Here is a 21,773-nt window from a genome sequence, read left to right as displayed (position 1 = left end):
CAGGAGTGGAATTAAAATACAAGGTGAAAGGATATCAATGATACGATTCGCTGATGACATTGCTATCCTGAGTGAAAGTGAAGAAGAATTAAATGATATGCTGAACGGAATGAACAGCCTAATGAGTACACAGTATGGTTGAGAGTAAATCTGAGAAAGACGAAGGTAATGAGAAGTAGTAGAAATGAGAACAGCGAGAAACTTAACATCTGGATTGATGGTCACGAAGTCAATGAAGTTAAGGAATTCTGCTACCTAGGCAGTAAAGGGAGCAAGGAGCCCATCAAAAGCAGACTCGCTATGGCAAAAAAGGCATTTCTGGCCAAAAGAGGTCTACTAATATCAAATACCGGCCTTAATTTGAGGAAGAAATTTCTGAGGATGTACGTCTGGAGTACAGCATTGTATGGTAGTGAAACATGGACTGTGGGAAATCCGGAAGAGAAGAGAATCGAAGCACTTGAGATGTGGTGCTATAGACGAATGTTGAAGATTAGGTGGACTGATAAGGTAAGGAATGAGGAGGTTCTACGCAGAATCGGAAAGGAATATGTGGAAAACACTGATAAGGAGAAGGGACAGGTTGATAGGACATCTTCTAAGACATGAGGGAATGACTTCCATGGTACTAGAGGGAGCTGTAGAGGGCAAAAACTGTAGAGGAAGACAGAGATTGGAATATGTCAAGCAAATAATTGAGGACGTAGGTTGCAAGAGCTAATCTGAGATGAAAAGGTTAGCACAGGAAAGGAATTCGTGGCGGGCCGCATCAAACCAGTCAGTAGACTGATGACCAAAAAAAAAAAAAAATGAGAGCTGATGCTCAAGGGAGCTGGCATTGCGGCACATGGGGACCAGCATTCCTGGGAGATGCTGTAGTGCCTAGCTACCGATTTAGCGATTTAGGAATGTAGATTCTGACAGCTAAAGAACTTGCTTTGAGCTGCAGCAATGTGTGTCTGAGCATTGGAGTTTTATGCGGCTTTCATGCGTTCATGGCTGTACTATGGGTGCATGGCTTATGCTTTGGGGAGGCCTTCTGATTTGAAGAGAATTGACACTGTCCACCTTGAGGGACTCCAGTTGGCCACAGGTCGCTATAGGACCAGCCCCATACCAAGCCTATGTGTTGAGGCTCGGGAATCACCACTTATCGTCCACCAGCAGCTCCTCCTAGTGCATCAGGTGTGCAAGTTCCTCACTGCTACAACTTCACCCACACACTATAATGCTGCTCATCCGTCTTATTTCCAACCGTTTAAGAGCCACAGTGCCATTTGGGATCCACGTGCACCGTGTGCTGGGGTCTCTCAGTGAGGAGCCAGTAGTGCCCCAAATCCAGGGTTTTAACTGCCTGCTGCCCTGGTTACTGGAGAGACCCAGAACTATTTTAGATTTGGGGCGCTACAAGAGAGATTACACTCCTGCTTCCGTTTTTAATGACATATTTTCTGATATTTTACCTGGGCTCTACAACAATATAGCGGTTTTAATGCATGGATCGCTACAAGGGGATTCTGCTGGTTGCTCTGTTGTTTTGCCAGATCTTGTCTTCAAGATAAGACTGCCTTAAGCGTTTACTGTCTTTCATGCAGAATTTTATGCGATCTTGGGGTCATTGGAGTAGGTGAGACATTCTTCCAGTGATAAATTTCTTGTCTCTTCCGATTCTCTAAGTGCCCTTCACTCTGTGAAACGTTAGTACTCAGCAAGGAAGCTATTCCCTGCTCCATTTACAACGACTGGGAATTTTGGTGTGATTTTGCTGGGTACCAGGACACTTCGGAATTGCGAGGAACGAAAGGACAGATCTGGCAGCCAAGAGGATTGCCTCGATTCTCAAGTATTACAATGTGCCATCCCCCTGTATATATCACCTCGCTGTTAAGCTTAAGAGTCTTGCGTCGTTGGGAGGGTGAGGGGCTGGAAGAGACTGTGGTCCACATACAAAGCTCCGTTCAGGAGAACAGATGTAGCGTCGGTGCATAAGAAACACGACAGAATGCAAAAGACAACTGCTAAATTCCAATTGGTAATGTATGCAAGAGTTAGGAAGAATCAGGATACTTGCATAGAATTCTTCGACCTAGAAAAAGCGTTCTACAGCGTAAAAGATTATAAATACTCGGAAATTTGGGTAATATATAACATGTATGGGAACGAAAAATAAGCTATAAGAACGGAAGACTATGAGAAAAGATGTCGGCTTAATGAGAGTGTAAGGTAATGAAACGGTGTTTCTCCCCCGCTGTCTAATCAGTACATTTAGGAAACCGTAATGAAAATAAAAGACAAGTGCGGGAGTTGGATTAACATTCATTGTTATAAAGTGCCATGGAGAAGATTAATTTAAAACACGTCAGGAAGAATTACAAGGTCTGTGGTATGGAATGGGGGGTCAAATGAATGCAGATATGTACTGAGTGTAAACAAATGAAAGATAAACGTAATGAAGAATACCAGAAATGAGATTAGCTTTAAACTTAACGTCAAAGTCTGCGATCACAAAATAGAGGAAGTGAAGGAATTTTGCTTCCTTGAAAGCAAGATTACGGATGAAGGACAAAGTAATGCGGATTTAAGAGGCAGACTTGCAGAGGGAAAGATGGTTTTCCTCCACCGAAGATGTCTACTACAATCAAACATAAAGAAAGTATTTCTAAGATTTTTCGTCCTGAGTACAGTCGTGTATGAATTTTGAACATTGAACGGGAGATAACAAGTTCTACTCTGAAGGTAAGAGGTTGGCACAGGGAGGAAGTTGCGATAGTGCATCAGACTAGGCAGACGGCATATGAGACACACTGAGCAGGCACATGAGATGCTCAAATGTCACTGACATTAGACTTGCAATGTATATCCTAGAACAACTAACTCCCAATATTTTACATGAAAGTTATGAGTCGCCTGTGTGTAACCACTGGGTAACTCAACAAAACCATCCTGCCTTCCAGAAATAAGCGTCACATGATATGGCAGTACACAGCCGAAAACAAACTCTGGGGAAATAGAGGCAATACATGGATTTCACTCATGTTTTAATGCAGCACTTCACCACGGTATTTGTCTTATCAAAATGAAATACACCATCATGTGAACTCTTTCGAAAAAGGCACCACACACAAATTCCCAGGGAACTCTATGTGGATATTACAAATGTGGAGAACCTCAAATTATTAAAATAATTAATTCATACAATCAAATGTATTGAATGTTTTGCAAATACGAATAAAAATACTTTGGTTTTCAGACGAATATTCCAATCTTTGTATTTGTGAATATCTTAGAGCGATGAAAAAGAATTTGTTTTTCTCTAAATACCTTGTGTGATTTGACTAAAGCCTTAGTGCTCTTCAGCCTGCCATTAGCAATTATAAAATCAGTAACTCATCAGGTAACTGGCTAAAACCTTGTCTCATTCACAGGAAGTTTCCGTGGTATCAGAATAGGGAGTTACATTTTTGTAGAGCCTGGCGTCCTCTTCTGCTTCCAATTTCTGGTAACAATCTGCACACAGCAGGCGTTAATTAGATGTGAAATTAAATTAATGCTTACAGACGACACCAACGTGGTTACTACACATTTATGGTCTACAGACGTTTGTTTACCACGTGGTTCCTTTCAAACAATGTACGTATCAAGTACATACTATTACGAAAATGTAGACGTGGTTTCTTTCTATAACGTATTGTTACAGAAATTAAATAGCAATAATTTGATGGACATTCACTCAGATAACAATCGTAATAGGGGACATTACATATCTCACACTGTGAAGAGGTAACTCGACGGGTTTTGGTTTATTATTGGTTTAGTAATGTTACTAACAAGAAAATCACAAAGCTACTGGTATAGTTACAGCATGCGCCACGTAACTGGTTCTTAAGGGCATACCTGTCTTCCTAAAATAACCATTATTACCAAGAAAAGAGACTAGCACATTGTTCAAAATAAATTGAAGGAGTAAGTGCTACAAGTTGTCTTTATAGATGGGAATAGTTAACACTCCTTCAAAATTTACTTTTTGCCTCATGTGAACGGTTCTATGGAACTCTGTTTTACGCGAAAGCAAATGTTCAGCTGAACCACAATGATGACATCCACTATTAATTTAAAAATTCTACCATTGATGAAAGGACACGTTGGAAGCAAACGTACCATAATTTTGAACGCACACCTCACTGAATTAAAAAACATAAAACACAGGGATATAATGTAGTTATCACAAGCCTCACAATTTCTGATGGATACCTCCTGAGATGATTACTATTATCAGATTCATATTTTTAATTGGTTATGTGAAGCGTGCGCACGAATAACGCTGTATGGCACATTTTGCAGTTGTTGGGAAATTGACAAAAACTGTTAGTTCCAGAGAATTAATACGATATAATAATGTAATAGCAGATATGTATTGTTTGTGCATACAGACTGTGGAAAATACTAATTTCTCGTTATTTAAATTGCGCTAAGCACAGATTTTTCGAAAATAAGTAAGTTTTAAAATGGAATAACGCTGTATGGCAATGGATAGACAGTCTTATTCCACATCAGCCAATGGTCTGCTGTAAATATAAGGTGTCTAGAATCCAAAAATAGTAAGTAAGAGATTTAAAACAAGATACCAAATAATATCTGTTGTAAACTGAATTGCTTGACTTAAAAAAATACAACATTAGTTTATCAAGTTTAGGCTCAAATTTAGTGCATTCTAGTCAGTTGCCGCACAGCAGGTTTTCATAAAACTTCCTGTATTTTGGTTCCATATATTTCGTCATGTCCAATAGATCCCTTTTCTTCTCCTTATGAACTTTCAGTGTCCCGTTATAGAGCAACCGGAATTCAGAAGGCAATGGACAATTTTTTACTTGATGTTCACAACCATGCTTTACAATACAGTGTCTTTCCTATGGGCGAAGCACATTGTGGGTACGGCGCACGCTTATACCTCGAGTATCGTCAGTATACGGCTTCAACCAAAGTACACCGGTAATTTTCAAAGCAGGCGGCTTCTTCAAAAGCAACTCGATGGATCCAATGTCCTTGAAGTCTTCCATCATCATCTCGTGAATGATCAGTTTTGAAGGATCGAGAAAGGCGTTAGCAATGACGTGCTTCCATTCTGAAGGAACCATAACTTTTTACACTTTCTTTCTTTTCTCGATGACAGCAAAATCCCTGTCACAAGGTAGGAAACTGTGACCCGAACATAGAAACTTTTGATGTATTTCTGTAAAGTAGTTGCAGCTGATCAGATAGAAATAAAGCGCTAAAACTCTCCAGTTGTTCTGCCCGACACAGCGGTCAGACCAAACAATTAGTTTTCGTTCCATACCTTCTTCAAGCGTATCATAATTGTCACAAATTTAAGCAGACAGGAAACTACTTCGGCTGAACCTCTCCTTGCGGTGGATTCATCCCACAAACTTACGGTGATGTTTCCAGTACCAACGTCACGAATCGTGAAATTATACGACGACAGCTCTCTCTGGTACAATACCGTGGAATGAGTCAATGTAGGATAAAGTAAAACCTGTTGTAGGTCAACACATATAACATGTATATTGTTATTCCTCTTAGCCATTTCCGTATCGTTTTTTTAGGGCTTTGTATGTTTGGTCTGCCCTTGAATGATGCAACTGACTCAATTTCGATCTTGTGCAGTTCTATTTCATCAGAAGCTGCAATCATTTTGTTAAACAACAAAGGCCGGCCGAAGTGGCCGCGCGGTTCTGGCGCTGCAGTCTGGAACCGGGAGACCGCTACGGTCGCAGGTTCGAATCCTGCCTCGGGCATGGATGTGTGTGAAGTCCTTAGGTTAGTTAGGTTTAACTAGTTCTAAGTTCTAGGGGACTAATGACCTCAGCAGTTGAGTCCCATAGTGCTCAGAGCCATTTGAACCATTTTTTTTAAACAACAAATCGCACAGTCTGCAAGTATCTGATCTAGGTATTCAGAAATGCAGATTAAAATCTGTTTGAAACACACTTTGATAGTATGACCTGCTTATTGACTTATCAGGAAACTTTTCGATAAACAACCGATACATTCTATAGAGGTTGAGATCGGAGTGCAGACATTCTTTTGAGGATTTATTCCTGCTGCAATGGCTCATCTGCTTTGGGAAACTCGATATGTGTTGCCGCATAAGAGCCCTGTCGTCATTTAATATGGCGTGTGGCCTTTTGTAATGTTTACCGTCTTTGGGAGTGGTTATTCCACCTTTTACTTTACGTTGCAGTCTGCATTCGTCGCTAGGTGATGGAGAATATGTCAAGCAATGTTTTTTGACACACATCTTTTGAGTAAACTTTGTGTTTGAAAGTAGCTTATTTCCGTGAAGTATCGTCTGTCTTACCTCTCTTGCGCTTGGCTGGCACGTCAATTTCCATGGATTTTATTAAGTATATGGACTGCTCATCGTATGGTAAGGCATGATATTCTTCGTACAGCTTTAACTTCATATCCAGATTTATGTCCTTGCGTCCTTCTTTTGAGCACACTTCTGCATTGCATACGCGATCCTGAATGACGAAAACAATCACTATTACTAACTAATATTCAACTAGATTATCAAATTTCACATTCTCTTTTAATAATACAGCATTACTAAGACTTAGTATTCTACTTTTTCGCCAATGATAACTACAGAACTGTAGTTAATTTCATTCACGTTACATACTTTTACTGTAATGTTTTTAGAAGATACACATAACATGTCATTAGAGCCATGTACTCTACAGGGCACGTCGCTGCTTTACAGGACACATATGCTTCTCTAAAGACATACAAATATTTGTAAAACCCATACAGCATTATTCCACTCACCTGTGTTGGAGGCTGTTTCGCACGGACTACCTTTCCTCTTCGTGATTTATGTTCCAGTCCAGCATCACGAAGCCTTTTCCTCTTAATATCCTGCTGTCAGTGTTGATTTTCCTTTTCCGTGCATTATTTGCACGTTTCAAACCACTTGCGGTAAGCGTCATTTGCTGCACTCCGCCATTCTTGTAACATACAGCATTGTTCTCGCAGAGGTGCGAAAACTGTGCACGTCTCGTCGCTGTTTAGTGTTGCCCTCGCACGGTGAACATGTCAATTATAACAGCAGGCGATGCAGACTGCTGTATACAGCATTATTCCACACGATTCTACGAAATGTCAAAATGTGCCATACAGCGTTATTCGTGCGCACGCTTCATATAAGTATTTTGAACGTGACAATGTTTTTCTGTAGTCAATATAAATTTATGGAAGGCGGTGTACAATGTACTTCTGTAATCCTGGAAGACATGTAAAATATCTGTATACCATAACTACTTATGTAAATTAGATGCTGTTTAGTTTCGTCTGTTCATGTGTTATACTGATCTAGAAGTGGACATCTGAATCCTTATGAAAGTATTATTAACACGTGTCACAAAATGGGTTGATTATCACTCTAAAGATCTACCAACACGTGTGTAACACATAAGTAAACTGTATTCCAACTCCTATCGCGTATAGGATATAGAAACTCAGTGATGTTACGGATTCCATACATAATAATCAAATGATTAAACGGTGACCGAAATCAGTTATTAAATCAAGAAGTAAGCCTAGCACAATGACATAAGTTTGCACTGCATGAATTTCTTGAACCATGAAAAGTTTCTGGAAGTAGTGGAAAATAATGACACTTACACGGATTGCCAGTTCCAAAGTGGTAGACTGTGAGTTCAGGGTCGAATCCTGAAAAACAAATTTATAAATTACTTAATGAAAATATTGAATATGTTTTTCATTACCTACTAAAACTGGTTATTCATTATCATGTACAGACTGACGTCAATTTATGCAAGTAAAATCTGTACCTGTACTGGAGTGAGAGTCGCTATAGTCGGCAGCTGTAAGTACTGCGACAAAAGTGCCGATGAACCAACTAACTCTTCTGCAGAACATGATGTAAGGACAATGTTGTCAGGCCAAATAAACAACTGCTGGAGGATCTGTAATTTAATGAGTAAATATAGCTCCAAAATTCATTTACTTTCAACAAACTGGATAGAAAATCGACAAATCTAAATAAATATTATAACCTAATTTAGATTGCGACGGTTAATGGGGAAACCGCACTAGGAGGTTCTAAAAATCGAATTTTTATTGTATGAATCGTTAACTATCCAAGAACACTCTGTCAAAATTTCATAGCGAAATTCGCATTCGTTTGGATTTTGTGAGCATAGAATAGACGTACAGAAGGAAATTCTCCCGAAATAAGATTTATCAAGGGATGAATTACTAGAGAAATGTTTAGATGGCCACACCAAAATGCGAACGAAACTTTTAATTCGACTATTTGGCGGTTAGCTCCCAAACACTTGCACTCCGGACTAAAATTGGTTGATTTGGCACGTATTTAGCAGCTGGATTATTCAATGAAGGAAATTCATCCCTTCTGATGGTCATGAACGAGGCAGGAATTGTAGGAGCCACGTGAAGCTTCAATAATGCCGAACAAATGGATAACCAGCGCGTGCGCCAGCAGAATCGACGAAGCTCATTGAATCGAAGGAAGGTCGGAAAGCTCGGAAAGCACTGCTGCAAGCGCAAAATGAGGCCTGTGAGGAAGAAGACTGATTACTATATGGCGCTGGAATCGCAAATTAATTGGTAAACATTTTATATTATTGTTGACTTTCTTGACTTTCCAGTTTCCAAGAATTTATTTTTCAAACGGGTTCATTTCGAAATGACTTTTTTTCACATTTGCGTACAGTCTAACTCAAAAAGTATTCAATCGATCATTATTAAAAGTGATAGTATGATTGTGTATAAAATTATGAATTATATGAACCAACTTATGAGGAGATTTTAACGGTATTTTTCTTATCTTAACTGGAGAAAAATCGTGAAGATCAAAGTAAATTGTTCCAACTGCTGCACAATTTTTAATTTTCATTATGTTCACCTGAATTGATGTTCATATTCTTAGAAAATGAGTTATTAATGTAAAATCAGTTCCTTTCTGATTTCAGATGAAAATCGGAATAGCTACACTGCACTTAATTGGAGAAATATACCCACAACCTTCTGCGGATATCATAGAGCAACTTTGTTATTTTTGGCTGAAATTAATCAAAAAATTCACAAAAATTCACGGACTTCGAACATGGTCAGGCGATTAGACGTCGCTTGTATAATACGTCTGTACGCGAGATTTCCACACTACTACACATCCACAGGTCCACTATCTGCCATGTGATAGTGAGATGGAAACGTGAAGCGACACATACAGCACAAAAGCGTACAGTCTGACCTCGTCTGTTGACTGACAGAGACTGCCGACAGTTGAAGAGGGCCGTAATGTGTAATAGGCAGACATCTATCCAGACCATCACACAGGAATTCCAAGCTGCATCAGGATCCACTGTAACTACTGTGACAGTAAACTTGATCGAGCGGCTGCTCGTAAGCCACACACCACGCAGGTAAATGCCAAACAAAGCCGCGCTTGCTGTAAGGAGCGTAAACATTGGACGACTGAACAGTGGAAGAACGTTGTGTGGAGTGACAATCTCGGTACACAATTTGGCGAGCCGATGGCAGGTGTGGTTATCGAGAATGTCCAGTGAACGTCATCTGCCAGCGTGTGTAGTGCAAACAGTAAAATTCGGAGGCGGTGGTGTTATGGTGTGGTCGTGTTTTTCAAAAATGGTTCAAATGGCTCTGAGCACTATGGGAGTTAACTTCTAAGGTCATCAGTCCTCTAGACTTAGAACTACTTAAACCTAACTAACCTAAGGACATAACACACATCCATACCCGAGGCAGGATTCGAACCTGCGACCGTAGCGGTCGCGCGGTTCCGGACTGTAGCGCCTGGAACCGCTCGGCCACTCAGGCCGGCTGGTCGTATTTTTCATGGAGGGAGCTTGCACCCCTTGTTTTTTGCGTGGCACTATCACAGCACAGGCCTATATTGATATATTAAGCATCTCATTGCTTCTCACTGTTGAAGAGCAATTCGGGGATGGCGATTGCAGCTTTCAACACGATCGAGCACCTGTTCATAATGCAAGGTTTAAGGCGGAGTGGTTAGACGACTATAACATTGCTGTAATGAACTGTCCTGCACAGATTCCTGACCTGTGTACTATGGAACACCTTTGGATTCTTCTGGAACGCCGACATCATGCCAGGCATCACCGAAAGATATTGATATCTCTCTTCAGTGCAGCACTTGATGAAGAATGGGCTGCCATTCCCCAAGAAACCTTCCACCACCTGGTTTAACGTATGCCTGCGAGACTGGAAGCTGTCATCAAGGCAAAGGGTGAGCCAACACCATATTGTATTCTAGAATTACCGGTGGAGAGGCCACGAACTTGTAAGTCCGGATACTGTTGATCACATTGTGGATCTTCAAGGTCAAAAGTTTACATGACTCATCTGGCATATATTAAGGAAAATCCGGTACTCCCTCATACATTACTCACTCACTATCTTTATGTACAACAAATGTTACCAGTTTTCTGTGTAGTGGTAAAGTCAAAACCAGTTCACAACAATTGTACAAATCACACCAATTGTGAAAGTGGACTGTGTCAAAAATGTGAGAGAAGAGCACTAGCAGGGAAACCAACCTCATTGTACATTTTGTAAATTACGGAATTCACAAGGTCTTGTCCAGAATGGACTTTAGGGACATTCATCACTCTGTTAGTGAACTACTGGTGTAGGAAAGAGAGAAGAAGGTAGCGCGTGTTATGAGCAAGCTGGTTTCTGGTCCCAGAGAGCAGAGAAGGGAACAGTCGGCAAAGGGCCGTCAGATGCGACTGAAAGCTGCAAATACAAGAGCGTCTGCTCTGCATGGCGACTGCGTCACAAGAGGGCGACACTTCAGTGTCCTCTGCTCCACAGGTTGGGCCCAGTGGCAACATGTGCCCCTTTCTCAAGCTTCCCAAATGACTGTTGGGTACATTCAGCAGAGGAATGAAATCGTACGCTGTCAGTGGATTTTTTTAGATAGAACCCCACATGCTATGAAGGGTTCTATATCTACACCTATATCTACGTGATTGCTCTGCTGCTCACATTAAAGTGCCTGGCAGAGGGTTAAATGAACCACCTTCAAGCAGTCGCTCTACCGTTCCTCTCTCGAATGGCGCGTGGGAAAAACCAGTACTTAAATTTTTCTATGTGAGCCAGGATCGCTCTTGTTTTATCGTGATGATATTTTCTCCCTATGTAGGTGGGTGCCAACAGAATGTTTTCGCAATCGGAGGAAGAAAATGGTGATTGATATTTCATAAGAAGATCCCATTGCGACGAAAAACGCCTTTGTTTTAATGATTGCCAGTCCAATTCACATATCATTTCTGTGGCACTATCTCCCCTATTTCGTGATAATATAAAACGAGCAACCCTTCTTTGAACTTTTTCGGTGTCATCCGTCAGTACCACCTGATGGGGATACCACACCGCATAGCAATACTCCAGAACAGGACGGACAAGCGTGGTGTAAGCAGTCACTTTAGTTGACCTGTTGCACCTTCTAAGTGTTCTGCCAATGAATCACAGTCTTTGATTTGCTCTACCCACAACATCATTCCAATTTAGGTTATTTGTAATTGCAATCCCAACGTATTTAGTTGAATTTACAGCCTTCAGATTTGTGTGACTTATCCTGTAATCGAAATTTAGTGGATTTCTTTTAGTACTTTAGAATAACTTCACACTTTTTTTTTATTCAGGGTCAATTGCCATTTTCCGCACCACACAGGTATTTTACCTAAATCATTTTGCTATTCGGTTAGGTCATCTGATGACATAACAAGACGATGAATGACAGCATCATCTGCAGAGATCCTAAGAAGGCTACTCAGTTTTTCTCGTATGTCTTTAATATTTATTTATTTTTATTTATTTATTGATTTTTTTAACCTGGCAAGAGGCCCTCTCTTACATCTAACCAGGCATTTTACTTATTTTACATTCATATATTTTAAACTACATCTAGTACAAAAAGTGAAATAAACAAATAGAAAGGCTCACCTGGAAAAATACATACATATAGAGTTTATATTCTTAGATCATAAGCACTGTTATAATTAGACATTATTCAAGAGAGAGATTTTAGATAGGAGTGTTGGCAGCAAGGAGTATGAGGGAGACTCATGGTGGAGGGAGGAGAAGAATAGAGAGACATGATGAAACATAATTAAGGAAATATAAAGGAAAAGAAGATTGCGTGGCTAATAGAGATAGATGCAGAGGAAGAAGAGAAAGGAGCAAGATAGGAGAAGCTAGCGTTGCTATTTGACATATGAGAGGATTGGACTTGTACATTAATTTTGTGGAGAACTTTACGAGGATGATAGTAGGAAATGCTTCAACTTCTTCTTGAAAGCAGCAGGAGATTGAATTTTGCGCAAGGTAAGGGGCAATTTGTTCCAGAGGCGGACAGCGGCAACTGAGAAGGAGTTTGCAAAAGTTTTTGTTTTTTGGGTAGGCACAGTTAGGATACCAAATAAGAGTGACCTCGTGTTTCGATTATGATGGCATGACAGGTGTTTAATCTCTGAAGCAAGGTACTGGGGTGCTTGTGCGACGAGGAGTCGGTGAAGTAGACATAGAGTGAAGTAGTCACGCAATTTGTCCGGCCGCAGCCACCCTAGCTCGGAGTATGAAGCACTAACATGATCATATCGGCGAATGTTGCAGGTGTAACGCACACAGGCATTCATGGTTAGCTCTAGCCGTCTTTTGGTTTCACTACTCATGCCTTGTTGAATCACATCACAATATATATATAGATTTCCGCACCACACAGGTATCTTACCTAAATCATTTTGCAATTCGGTTAAGTCATCTGCTGACATAACAAGACGATATATAATATAGATTAGGAACAATAGAGGGCCTATAGCACTTCCTTGGGGAACGCCGGATATTACTTCTGTTTTACTCTATATATTTTCGTTGTTACTTCGAACTGTGACATTTCGGACAGGAAATCACGAATCCAGTCGCACAACTGAGGTGATATTCCATAGGCACGCAGTTTGGTTAGAAGATGCTTGTGAGGAACGGTGTCGAAAGCCTTCTGGATATCTAAAAATAGGAGTCCCCCGTCGATAGCACTTATTACTTCGTGAGTAAAAAGAGCTAGTCGTGTTTTAAAAGAACGATATTTTATGAGTCTGTGCTGATTATGTGTCAATCGTTCGTTTTCTTCTCGGTGCTTCATAATGTTCAGATGTACCGGTTGGTCACATAGGAGCTGCAAGAACTCATGCTAGTTTCCAGGACAGTAGCTTGGTTGCTGCTATACGTGTAAAAGAAAATTTAAAGTATACATACAGGGTGACTTACATAAAATTTGCACCGAAAATATTGCGGAGATGGAGAGTGCTATTGATGCGCAGTTATCAAGAGTGTGTTGATAGTCAGGGGCCAATGTTGTTGGCCAATAAACAGTTTGTAATAATATTTATAAAGTGTACTTTTTGTGCAAAAGTTCACTTTTTGAATGGAACAATGCTTATTGACATTAAGAAACTAAAAATAGCATAAATTATAATGTTAGTTGGTTTGTTGCAGGATTCTAGTGCAAGCAGTTTACAATCTCGTAAATACTTTGGAAAGTTGCCACCTGTCACTTGTGGTAGTACACACTAAACGACAACACAAATGCATGCACTACGTATGTGGATTCTTGGCAGTAACGAGGTAACTGACTGACCATCGCAGGTTGTGTTCAGAATGACCACCTGAGTGGCAGCACTCGTCTCCTATCTGGTATGGAGCGACTGCTGCACACATGCTAGCGTTTCGCCGAACATCTCCGAGCAGGCTGCAGTCGTGCGTCGTTGCGTATCATGAAGTGTAGTCGGTATGCCCTTGCAGACAGCGTCTTTCAGCTTTCCCCACAGAAAAAGTCTACAGGCATAAAATATAGAAAATGGGGCAGCTAACGTACTGGTCCTCTGCATCCAATCTAACGTTTTGGAAACAATTTGTGAAGACACGCTGTAATACTCCACCCACTATGTACTGGACAGCGGTCGTATTGGTAACACAGGTTCTTCCATGTGTGCAGAGGGAAGCCTTCCAGTATCTGTGGGAGATGGTTTGTTAGGGGGCTCTGACAGTTGTGCGCATTCAGTGTTCTGCCTGTGAAACGCATGCCTGTGATCTGATTGTTTACTATCCCACAGCAAATGTTTACACTTCATAGGCGCTGATGTACCACCTGAGGAAGCCAATGGGGATTGTCAACATACCCATAGTGCAAGTTCTGGGGATTTACCTGGCTTCACTACTAAACTAGACACATGAAACATCTGGAGTACTAGTCTTAATGCCCATGTACAGAAGTTAACACTAATCTTATAATTGTTTCCATGGAGCTCTTGATTCAGGTAGGCGTAACAGTGATGGAATTTAGGCTGATGGACAATGCGTAAGACACTTGCCTGACCCATGCCACTTCCACAAGCGATTGCACAGGAGGTAATGTGTTGATCAACTGCAACAACAGCAAGAAAATTAATTACCCCCATCTGTCATAACTTGTTTCATTCTGTTATGTTCCCTACTTGTTACACTATCACTTTTACACAACTGATTGAGAAGATGGCAGAGATTGGGAACCTGCCGCATGCACTGTAGAAGAACTAACTGCATTCTTCCTACACTCTCCATGCATCATGAACATGTCGGCTTCTACTGCAGTGATAAATTCCATTGTACACACATGAGCTACTGCTTAGGCTGTCACATAGTAACTGATAGCAGTGCAATCCAGGAACACACAAGTACACCGTAAACCAACATAACAACATCGATCTAACAACTACACAGGTTGAATGGCACAAAGTAGTGTCAATGTGGAAACTTTTCACAATGTGATATCCCATAACTGGCTCGCACTAGACTTCTGCAGCAAACAGCACTGAAATTCTAGTTGACTCTGTTTTTAGTTTGTTACTGGCAGTAAGATTTATTTCATTTGAAAAATTGCAGATACAGAAAATATACTTTCTAAGTATTGTTGCAATCTGTGTATTGGCTAACAGTACGAGACCCTGGCTTCCAATTCATTCTGTGAAAACTGCACGTCAAGATCACTTCCCGTTTCCATAATATTTGCAGTGCAAGTTTTAGATGGTTCACCCTGCAGACGCCATACAGAGCACCACAACATACAAATCAACAGAGGAAATTAGTTTCAAGCCCCTGACATGTACGCCACCCAGTTTTATAGGTGTGTTGTGGGAGTATTATCGGCTTGTTTTGTCATCACGTTCAATAGGGGCTACATGTCTGGATGGGTATGGCTGGGGGGAGGTTGAAATACATAGCGAAGGGATGCTAGAGAGAGGGGCAGATGGTGGTGGATGGGGATAAAGAGGAATGGAAAGAGAGATGGAGCACCAAGAAATGAATAATGAGAGCTTTATAGCGTGAACTCACGAAACCATGAATGCGATTTTATTAGAAGCTGGTTGTGAGGAATTGTGTCAAAAGCTATCTATAGGTCTAGAATTATGAAATCAACTACAGGTACTCTGTCAATAGCAATAATTACTTTGTGTGAACAAATATCCAGTAGTGTACCATAAGAAAGATATTTTCTAGGTGAGTGCTGTCCATGTGCCAATGATTTAAAGTACTTTATAAAGTTGGAACAGCCTGTACGTTCCAAAATCTTACTAACTATAATGTTTGTGATATGGGCGTAAAGTTTAGAGGACCAGTTGTATGTTACTGTTCCCACAGTTTCAGTTGCAAACGTATATGGCACATATATTGTATACATCTCTGCCTGCACACTGTCTTCATCCATCTCCTCCTCACCCCTCTGTCTGTCTCGTCCTATGCCATCATTTTCCATCTTACTGCTACCCATCTACACTATCCATCTGGCTCCGGCATCCTCCCCCCTCTCAGTTCACCTCATTCTCCCTCTACCTCTGATTATCTCCTCCACACTCTCTCTACATCTCCTCCTCCCCTCTCTCAGTCCATCTTCTTCACCCCCCTCTCTCCATTTTCTCCTTCCCCTTTTCTCAGTCCATATCCTCCTCCCAACTTTGTCGATAGCCTCTCCTCACTCTCCATCTCTTTCTGCCCCCAATCTGTTATTCCATCTAAATCTGCCCTCTGTATATACATTTCCTCTTGCACCCTCTCCCTTAGCTTCCCCATCCTTCCCTAACCATCTTCTTCTGGCCTCTTTCTCTTATCCATCCCCTTCTGCCACCATTTCTCTTTCCTCTTTATCTTTCTGTCCTCATCTCCCTCTTCTCCAAACCCATCTCTTCTTCACTGGCCATTGTGGATTGGTTCTAGGTGCTTCAGTCCGGAACCACGCTGCTGCTATGGTCTCAGATTCAAATCCTGCCTTGGGCATGGATGTGAGTGATGTCCTTAGTTTAGTTAGGTTTAAGTAGTTCTAAGTCTACCGGACTGATGACTTCAGATGTTAAGTCCCATAGTGCTTAGAGCCATTTTGAACCATCTCTTCTTCCCCATCGTTGTTCCTCTCCTGTCTAACTCTCTCACCCATCTGCTTCTATCCCCCACTCATCTTCCCCAGTCCCCTCTCCTCAACCATCTTCTACTCCCAGCCACTCAGTTTTCATCTCCTCCCACTCCAATCTCTATATTTTCTCCTGCCCCTTCTCTCTTGGTCCATCACCTCCTATCATCTCACCCTGTCCATCATTTCATGGTCCCTCCCTCAGTCCATCCCCTCCTCTATCCATTTCAACATTCCCCAGCCATGGTCACCCACATATGTAGCCCCCACTAAACAAGTCGATAAAGTATTGTGGAGTACAGCTTTCTCATCAGGGGCTTGAAACCAATCGCTGCCCCTGACAGATATGTTGTCATGGAAAGAAAATCGATAAACCAGGAAGTTTCTACTTGAACCCAACACAATGTCGTTCAGTACAGCCTACCCACTGTAAAACCACTTCATACTCTCGAGTAGTAGGCTTCACAGTAATTCAGGTTCCTTAGGCCAGCCACTACTATTCAAACACAACATGCCTATTATATGGAGCAGCCAATATGGCATGGGAGATCATAGGCATACACTATGTGAACAAAAGTATCCGAAAGCCCCCATAAAAAAATGGTTCAAATGGCTCTGAGCACTATGGGACTTAACATCTGACGTCATCAGTCCCCTAGAACTTAGAACTACTTAAACCTAACTAACCTAAGCACATCACACACATCCATGCCCGAAGCAGGATTCGAACCTGCGACCGTTGCAGTCACGCGGTTCCGGACTGACGTGCCTAGAACCGCACGGCCACCGCGGCCGGCCGGACGCCCCCATAAACATAAGTTGGTAGAGCACTTGTCCGCGAAAGGCAAAGGTCCCGAGTTCGAGTCTCGGTCTGGCACACAGTTTTAATCTGCCAGGAAGTTTCATAAGTTTTTCATATTAGGTGCATTGTTCTGCTACCTACTGTCAGGTACTCCATATGACCGACTCTGTAGTCATTAGTCACCGTGAGATAGCAGAATGGGGCGCTTTGCAAGACTCACAATGTGGCCAGGTCATTGGGTGTCACTTGTGTCATATGTCCGCACATGAGATACCAAAGTCCTAAATATCACTAGGTCCACTGTTTCCAATGTGATACAGCACAAAAGCGTACAGGCCGATCTCGTCTGTTGAATGACAGAGAGCACCTGCAGTTGTATGAACAGACATCTACCCAGACCATCACACTGAAATTCCAAACTGCAATACGATCCACAGCAAGTACTGTGGCTTAGGTTGGCGGCGAGAAAACTTGGGTTTCGTGTTCGAGCGGCTGCTCATAAGCCAAACATCACGCTAGTAAATGCCAAACGACGCCTCGCTTGGTGTAAGGAGTGTAAACGTTGGAAGATTGAACAGTGGAAAAACATTGTGTGGAGTGACGACTCACGGTAGACAATGTGGAGATCCGAGGTCAAGGTGTGTATGGCGAATTCCCAGTGAACGCCATCTGCCGTGGTGTATAGTGCCAACAGTACAATTCGGAGACGGTGGTGTTATGGTGTAGTCGCGTTTTTCATGGAGGGGTTTCTACCCCTTGTTGTTTTGCGTGGCACCATCACACCACAGGCCTAAATTGATGTTTTAAGCACCTTCGTGCTTCTCACTGTTGAAGAGCAATTCGGGGATTGTGATTGCATCTTTCAACAAGATCGAGCGCCTGCTAATAATGCACAGCCATTGGCCGAGTGGTTACACGACAATAACATCCCTGTAATGGACTGGCCTGCACAGAGTCCTGACCTGAATCCTATAGAACACCTTAGCTATGTTTTGGAACGCCGTGCCAGGCCACACCGACTGACATCGATACCTCTCCTCAGTGCATCACTCCTTGAAGAATGGGCTGCCATTCCTTAAGAAACCTTCCAGCACCTGATTGAACGTATTCCTGCGTGAGTGGACGCTGCCATCAAGGCTAAGGGTGGGCCAACACCATATTGTATTCCAGCATTACTGATGGAGGGCGCCACGAACTTGTAAGTCATTTCCAGCTAGGTGCCCGGAGACTTTTAATCACAGTTCACGTTTTGCACACCAGAATGTCTTCAGTATCGCGACTGCCACATTCACTTCAGTGCATAACATCTTTGCAGAGAAGTCTGGTGCGCTCTCTCGAATACATTAGGCATCTACTCGTGGGAAAACCTTCATCACATGCAGCAGGTATCCTCGCGAGGAGAGGTCCAACGTTGGAAACTGGTGGCACATACCCGGGGCCTTTGTTATGAGCCCTGCTCCCCCACCGCTGCCAAGCGACGTTCGAAAACAAAACTCAAGAGGTTGCAAGTTGAGTCAGTTATCAATCCTGAGTGTCTCAAGCTGGGCCACGTCGCAAATACATCTTCCATACAGGGTGATTCACGAAGATATGTAAATATTTTAATATGTTATTCTACATGTAAAAATAAAGAGAAAAGTTCATATAAACATAGGTCCGCAAATGTGTAATAAAGGGTTTTGCCTGAAATTTAGCAACTTCGCTAATATGAAGACATCGCAAAACTGTATGAGGTTAAAGTAAAGCACTATTTCCATTTACCTTACTGATCTGTTGAATCTAATAAAAGATGTCCCAGACGTGTATCTGCAGTGAAACGTCCAGAGAAGGAAAGGTTGTAATAGAAGTAAATTTGTTTACTTTTTATTAACAATGTAGAAACGTTTAAGTCATTGTTGGCTACCGTTGTGAGTTGTTCCCTAACCTTGAAACGAGTTAGTTTTCTGTACTGTTCAGTCAAAGAACACAATAAGAACAGTGTATTGAAGTAAAACCACGTAGTAACTGTTGTAGTTTGTAGATTATTTCTGAAATAGGGATGCCTTTCAAATTTACGACGTAGGAATACGCCGCTATGGTGTTTATTTATGGAAAATGTGATGGCAATGCTACGGCTGAAATTAACGAATATCGCGTACGTTATCCAACTCGGAGGATTCCGAATGGACGAATCAGTAGTGGAGTATTTCGAATGCTACGGGAGACAGGTACTCTACCTAGCGTTCATAATCAGTACGAGAGTTCGGTACGTGAAGGCGATGATGAGCATATCATGGATGCTGTTCAACGTAGCCCGGGTACAGTACACGACGTATCTCTCAACGGTTAGGCATTTCACAATGTAAGTTATGGTGTACACTGAAGTACAATAATGTGTGTCTCTACCATAAACAAAAAGTGGATCATTTAGATCCGGGAGATCCTGCCCTTCGCTTGGAGTTGTGCAACTGGTTAAAAAGTAATCGACAGTTACACAAATACGTTTTATTTATTGATGAGGCACAGTTTTCTCGAGATGGTATAAACAATTTTTTCAACGAGCACATATGGTCTGAAGCAAACCCACAAGCAACAGTTCAACGCAATTTCTAGCAGCGATTTAGCATAAATTTGTGGTCTCGTACAATCAACGCACACTTTATTGGACCGTTCATTTCCAAAGGACGTCTAGCTGGCGAGTCGTACTTACAATTTCTTCAAGAAGAAATGCCCCACTTGACCGAAGATATTCCGCTTGCTACGCGATTGCAAATGTATTTTCAACATGACGGCGTGCCTGCACATTTCACCAACGCAGTTACTGCACATTTAAATCAACATTTTTCCCAGAAAAGGATTGGTCGCGGTGCTACACGTCTGTGGCCACACAGATTGCCCGATTTAACACTAATGGATTTTTGTATATGGGGATGGGTGGAAGACATGGATTATAAGGACAAAGTCAATACACGTGAGGTGTTACTTGGTCGCATTATGAATGAAATAGACGAAATTAAGAACAACCCTGTGAAACTGAAACGAGCAACAAAATCTGTTCATTCAAGTGCAGCTGAATGCACTGATCTCGGTGGAGACGTTTTTGAACATTTATTGTGATTGTGACTGTATTGCGAAATTGTATGTACTTTGTACAAGGTTCTTAATAGTGAGCTTTGCTTTTTTCCGGTTTAACAGGAATTCACGTGTGCTGTGGTATAAATAAAAACAGATTATGTGGCACATTCATACAGTTTCAGTTAACGCTTTTACCATAATTTTTCCAAGTTCTTTACAACTTCTGTTGAAAACTTTCTGCAATTGTCTGGAATTTAAAAAACAAAGTGGGCCAAGTAGTTAATAAATTTAAAATTTTACAAAATTACGCCTTTGCTTGTCTGGATATTCTGGGAAACTGTTGCAGATACACGTCTGGGACATGTTTTATTATATTGATCAGACCAATAACAACAAAATAAATGGAAATCGTGCTTTACTTTAACGTCGTACGGTTTTGCGACGGCCTCATGTTAACGAAGTTGCTAAATTTCAGGCAAAATTCTTACTAGCCGTAACTCCGTAAATAAACATTTGCATATCTTCGTGAATCACCCTGTACATTAGGACTGTATGGCAGTATTCCAGCAGATCTACTGTCGGATCTGACAAGTTTGCATCGAAAGTAGCATGCGGTCGGGAACCTGTTTCTGCGGCACACAACATGTAACAATAGTTAGTGTGGCCAGTGGCGCCATTACGTAGACTGTGCCGTAGCAATGAGTAGCTGCTGAAATGCGTAGATGACGGGAACCGGTACCGGAATGCATATCAAGAGCTATTGCGCTAGAGGTGGTAGAAACGTTTGAGAAAATTGTATTAAAACTCGGTTCTACCTCTAGCTACTCTCGTTTTCACAGATACTGATTTTAAGGAGGGTACCATTGAGGACAGGAGACTGTCAACTTGAGGAAAATGATACGGACAGCACACCGCACAGTGCTGGAAGAAACATGTAGAGACTTACCAGATGTGTGAGTTCTGCTCCGTGCCGCTGCAGCCAGTGTAGTGTTGGCTGTGGTGAAGACAGCCTTGTATCTATATCCAGGCCACTGCCGGACTGGGCTGACACCTCCCACCTACTGTGTCTCCAGTCTGCCCTCTGCTCCAGAACCCCTCCCCCTCTCACCCCCTGCCCCTGCCTTCCACCGATCCCTCGTCAAACTTTCTCGGCGTCCGACGTTGGAAGTATTCTTGCGCAACGCCTCGCAGCAAAGAGGCTACACGGAGCAATGACATGCAAAAGTTCTACAACTGGCTCACCATTTACAGTCAGCCCAGGAGTTCGCCGTTAACTTGCACGCCAGGGTAAACCCCGCGCTCTGCTCAGGATTCCAGACAGACCCGACTCTTTCAACAGAGCCCGTGTTGACCGGTGACTGCTTCCGCCAGACCCAGGCGCCGGAGTGT

The 21,773-nt window shown here is 42.0% G+C and overlaps 1 protein-coding gene across 1 annotated transcript in view; it reads right to left on the bottom strand.

The window, feature by feature from the left end:
- The window catches only part of LOC126442702 (ankyrin-3-like), a 57,210-nt gene extending 35,864 nt beyond the window's left edge, over positions 1-21,346 (bottom strand). Inside the window, exon 1 of the mRNA XM_050090751.1 lies at positions 21,331-21,346. The gene's annotated coding sequence lies outside the window, so the exon portion shown is untranslated. The remainder of the gene's footprint in view (positions 1-21,330) is intronic.
- Positions 21,347-21,773: the final 427 nt, after the last annotated feature.

This window comes from Schistocerca serialis, unplaced genomic scaffold (assembly GCF_023864345.2).
Source record: "Schistocerca serialis cubense isolate TAMUIC-IGC-003099 unplaced genomic scaffold, iqSchSeri2.2 HiC_scaffold_1401, whole genome shotgun sequence".
NCBI classification, from domain to species: Eukaryota; Metazoa; Arthropoda; class Insecta; order Orthoptera; family Acrididae; genus Schistocerca; species Schistocerca serialis.
Note: the sequence above shows the minus strand (reverse complement) of the source record. Positions and strands in the feature narration are given on the sequence as shown.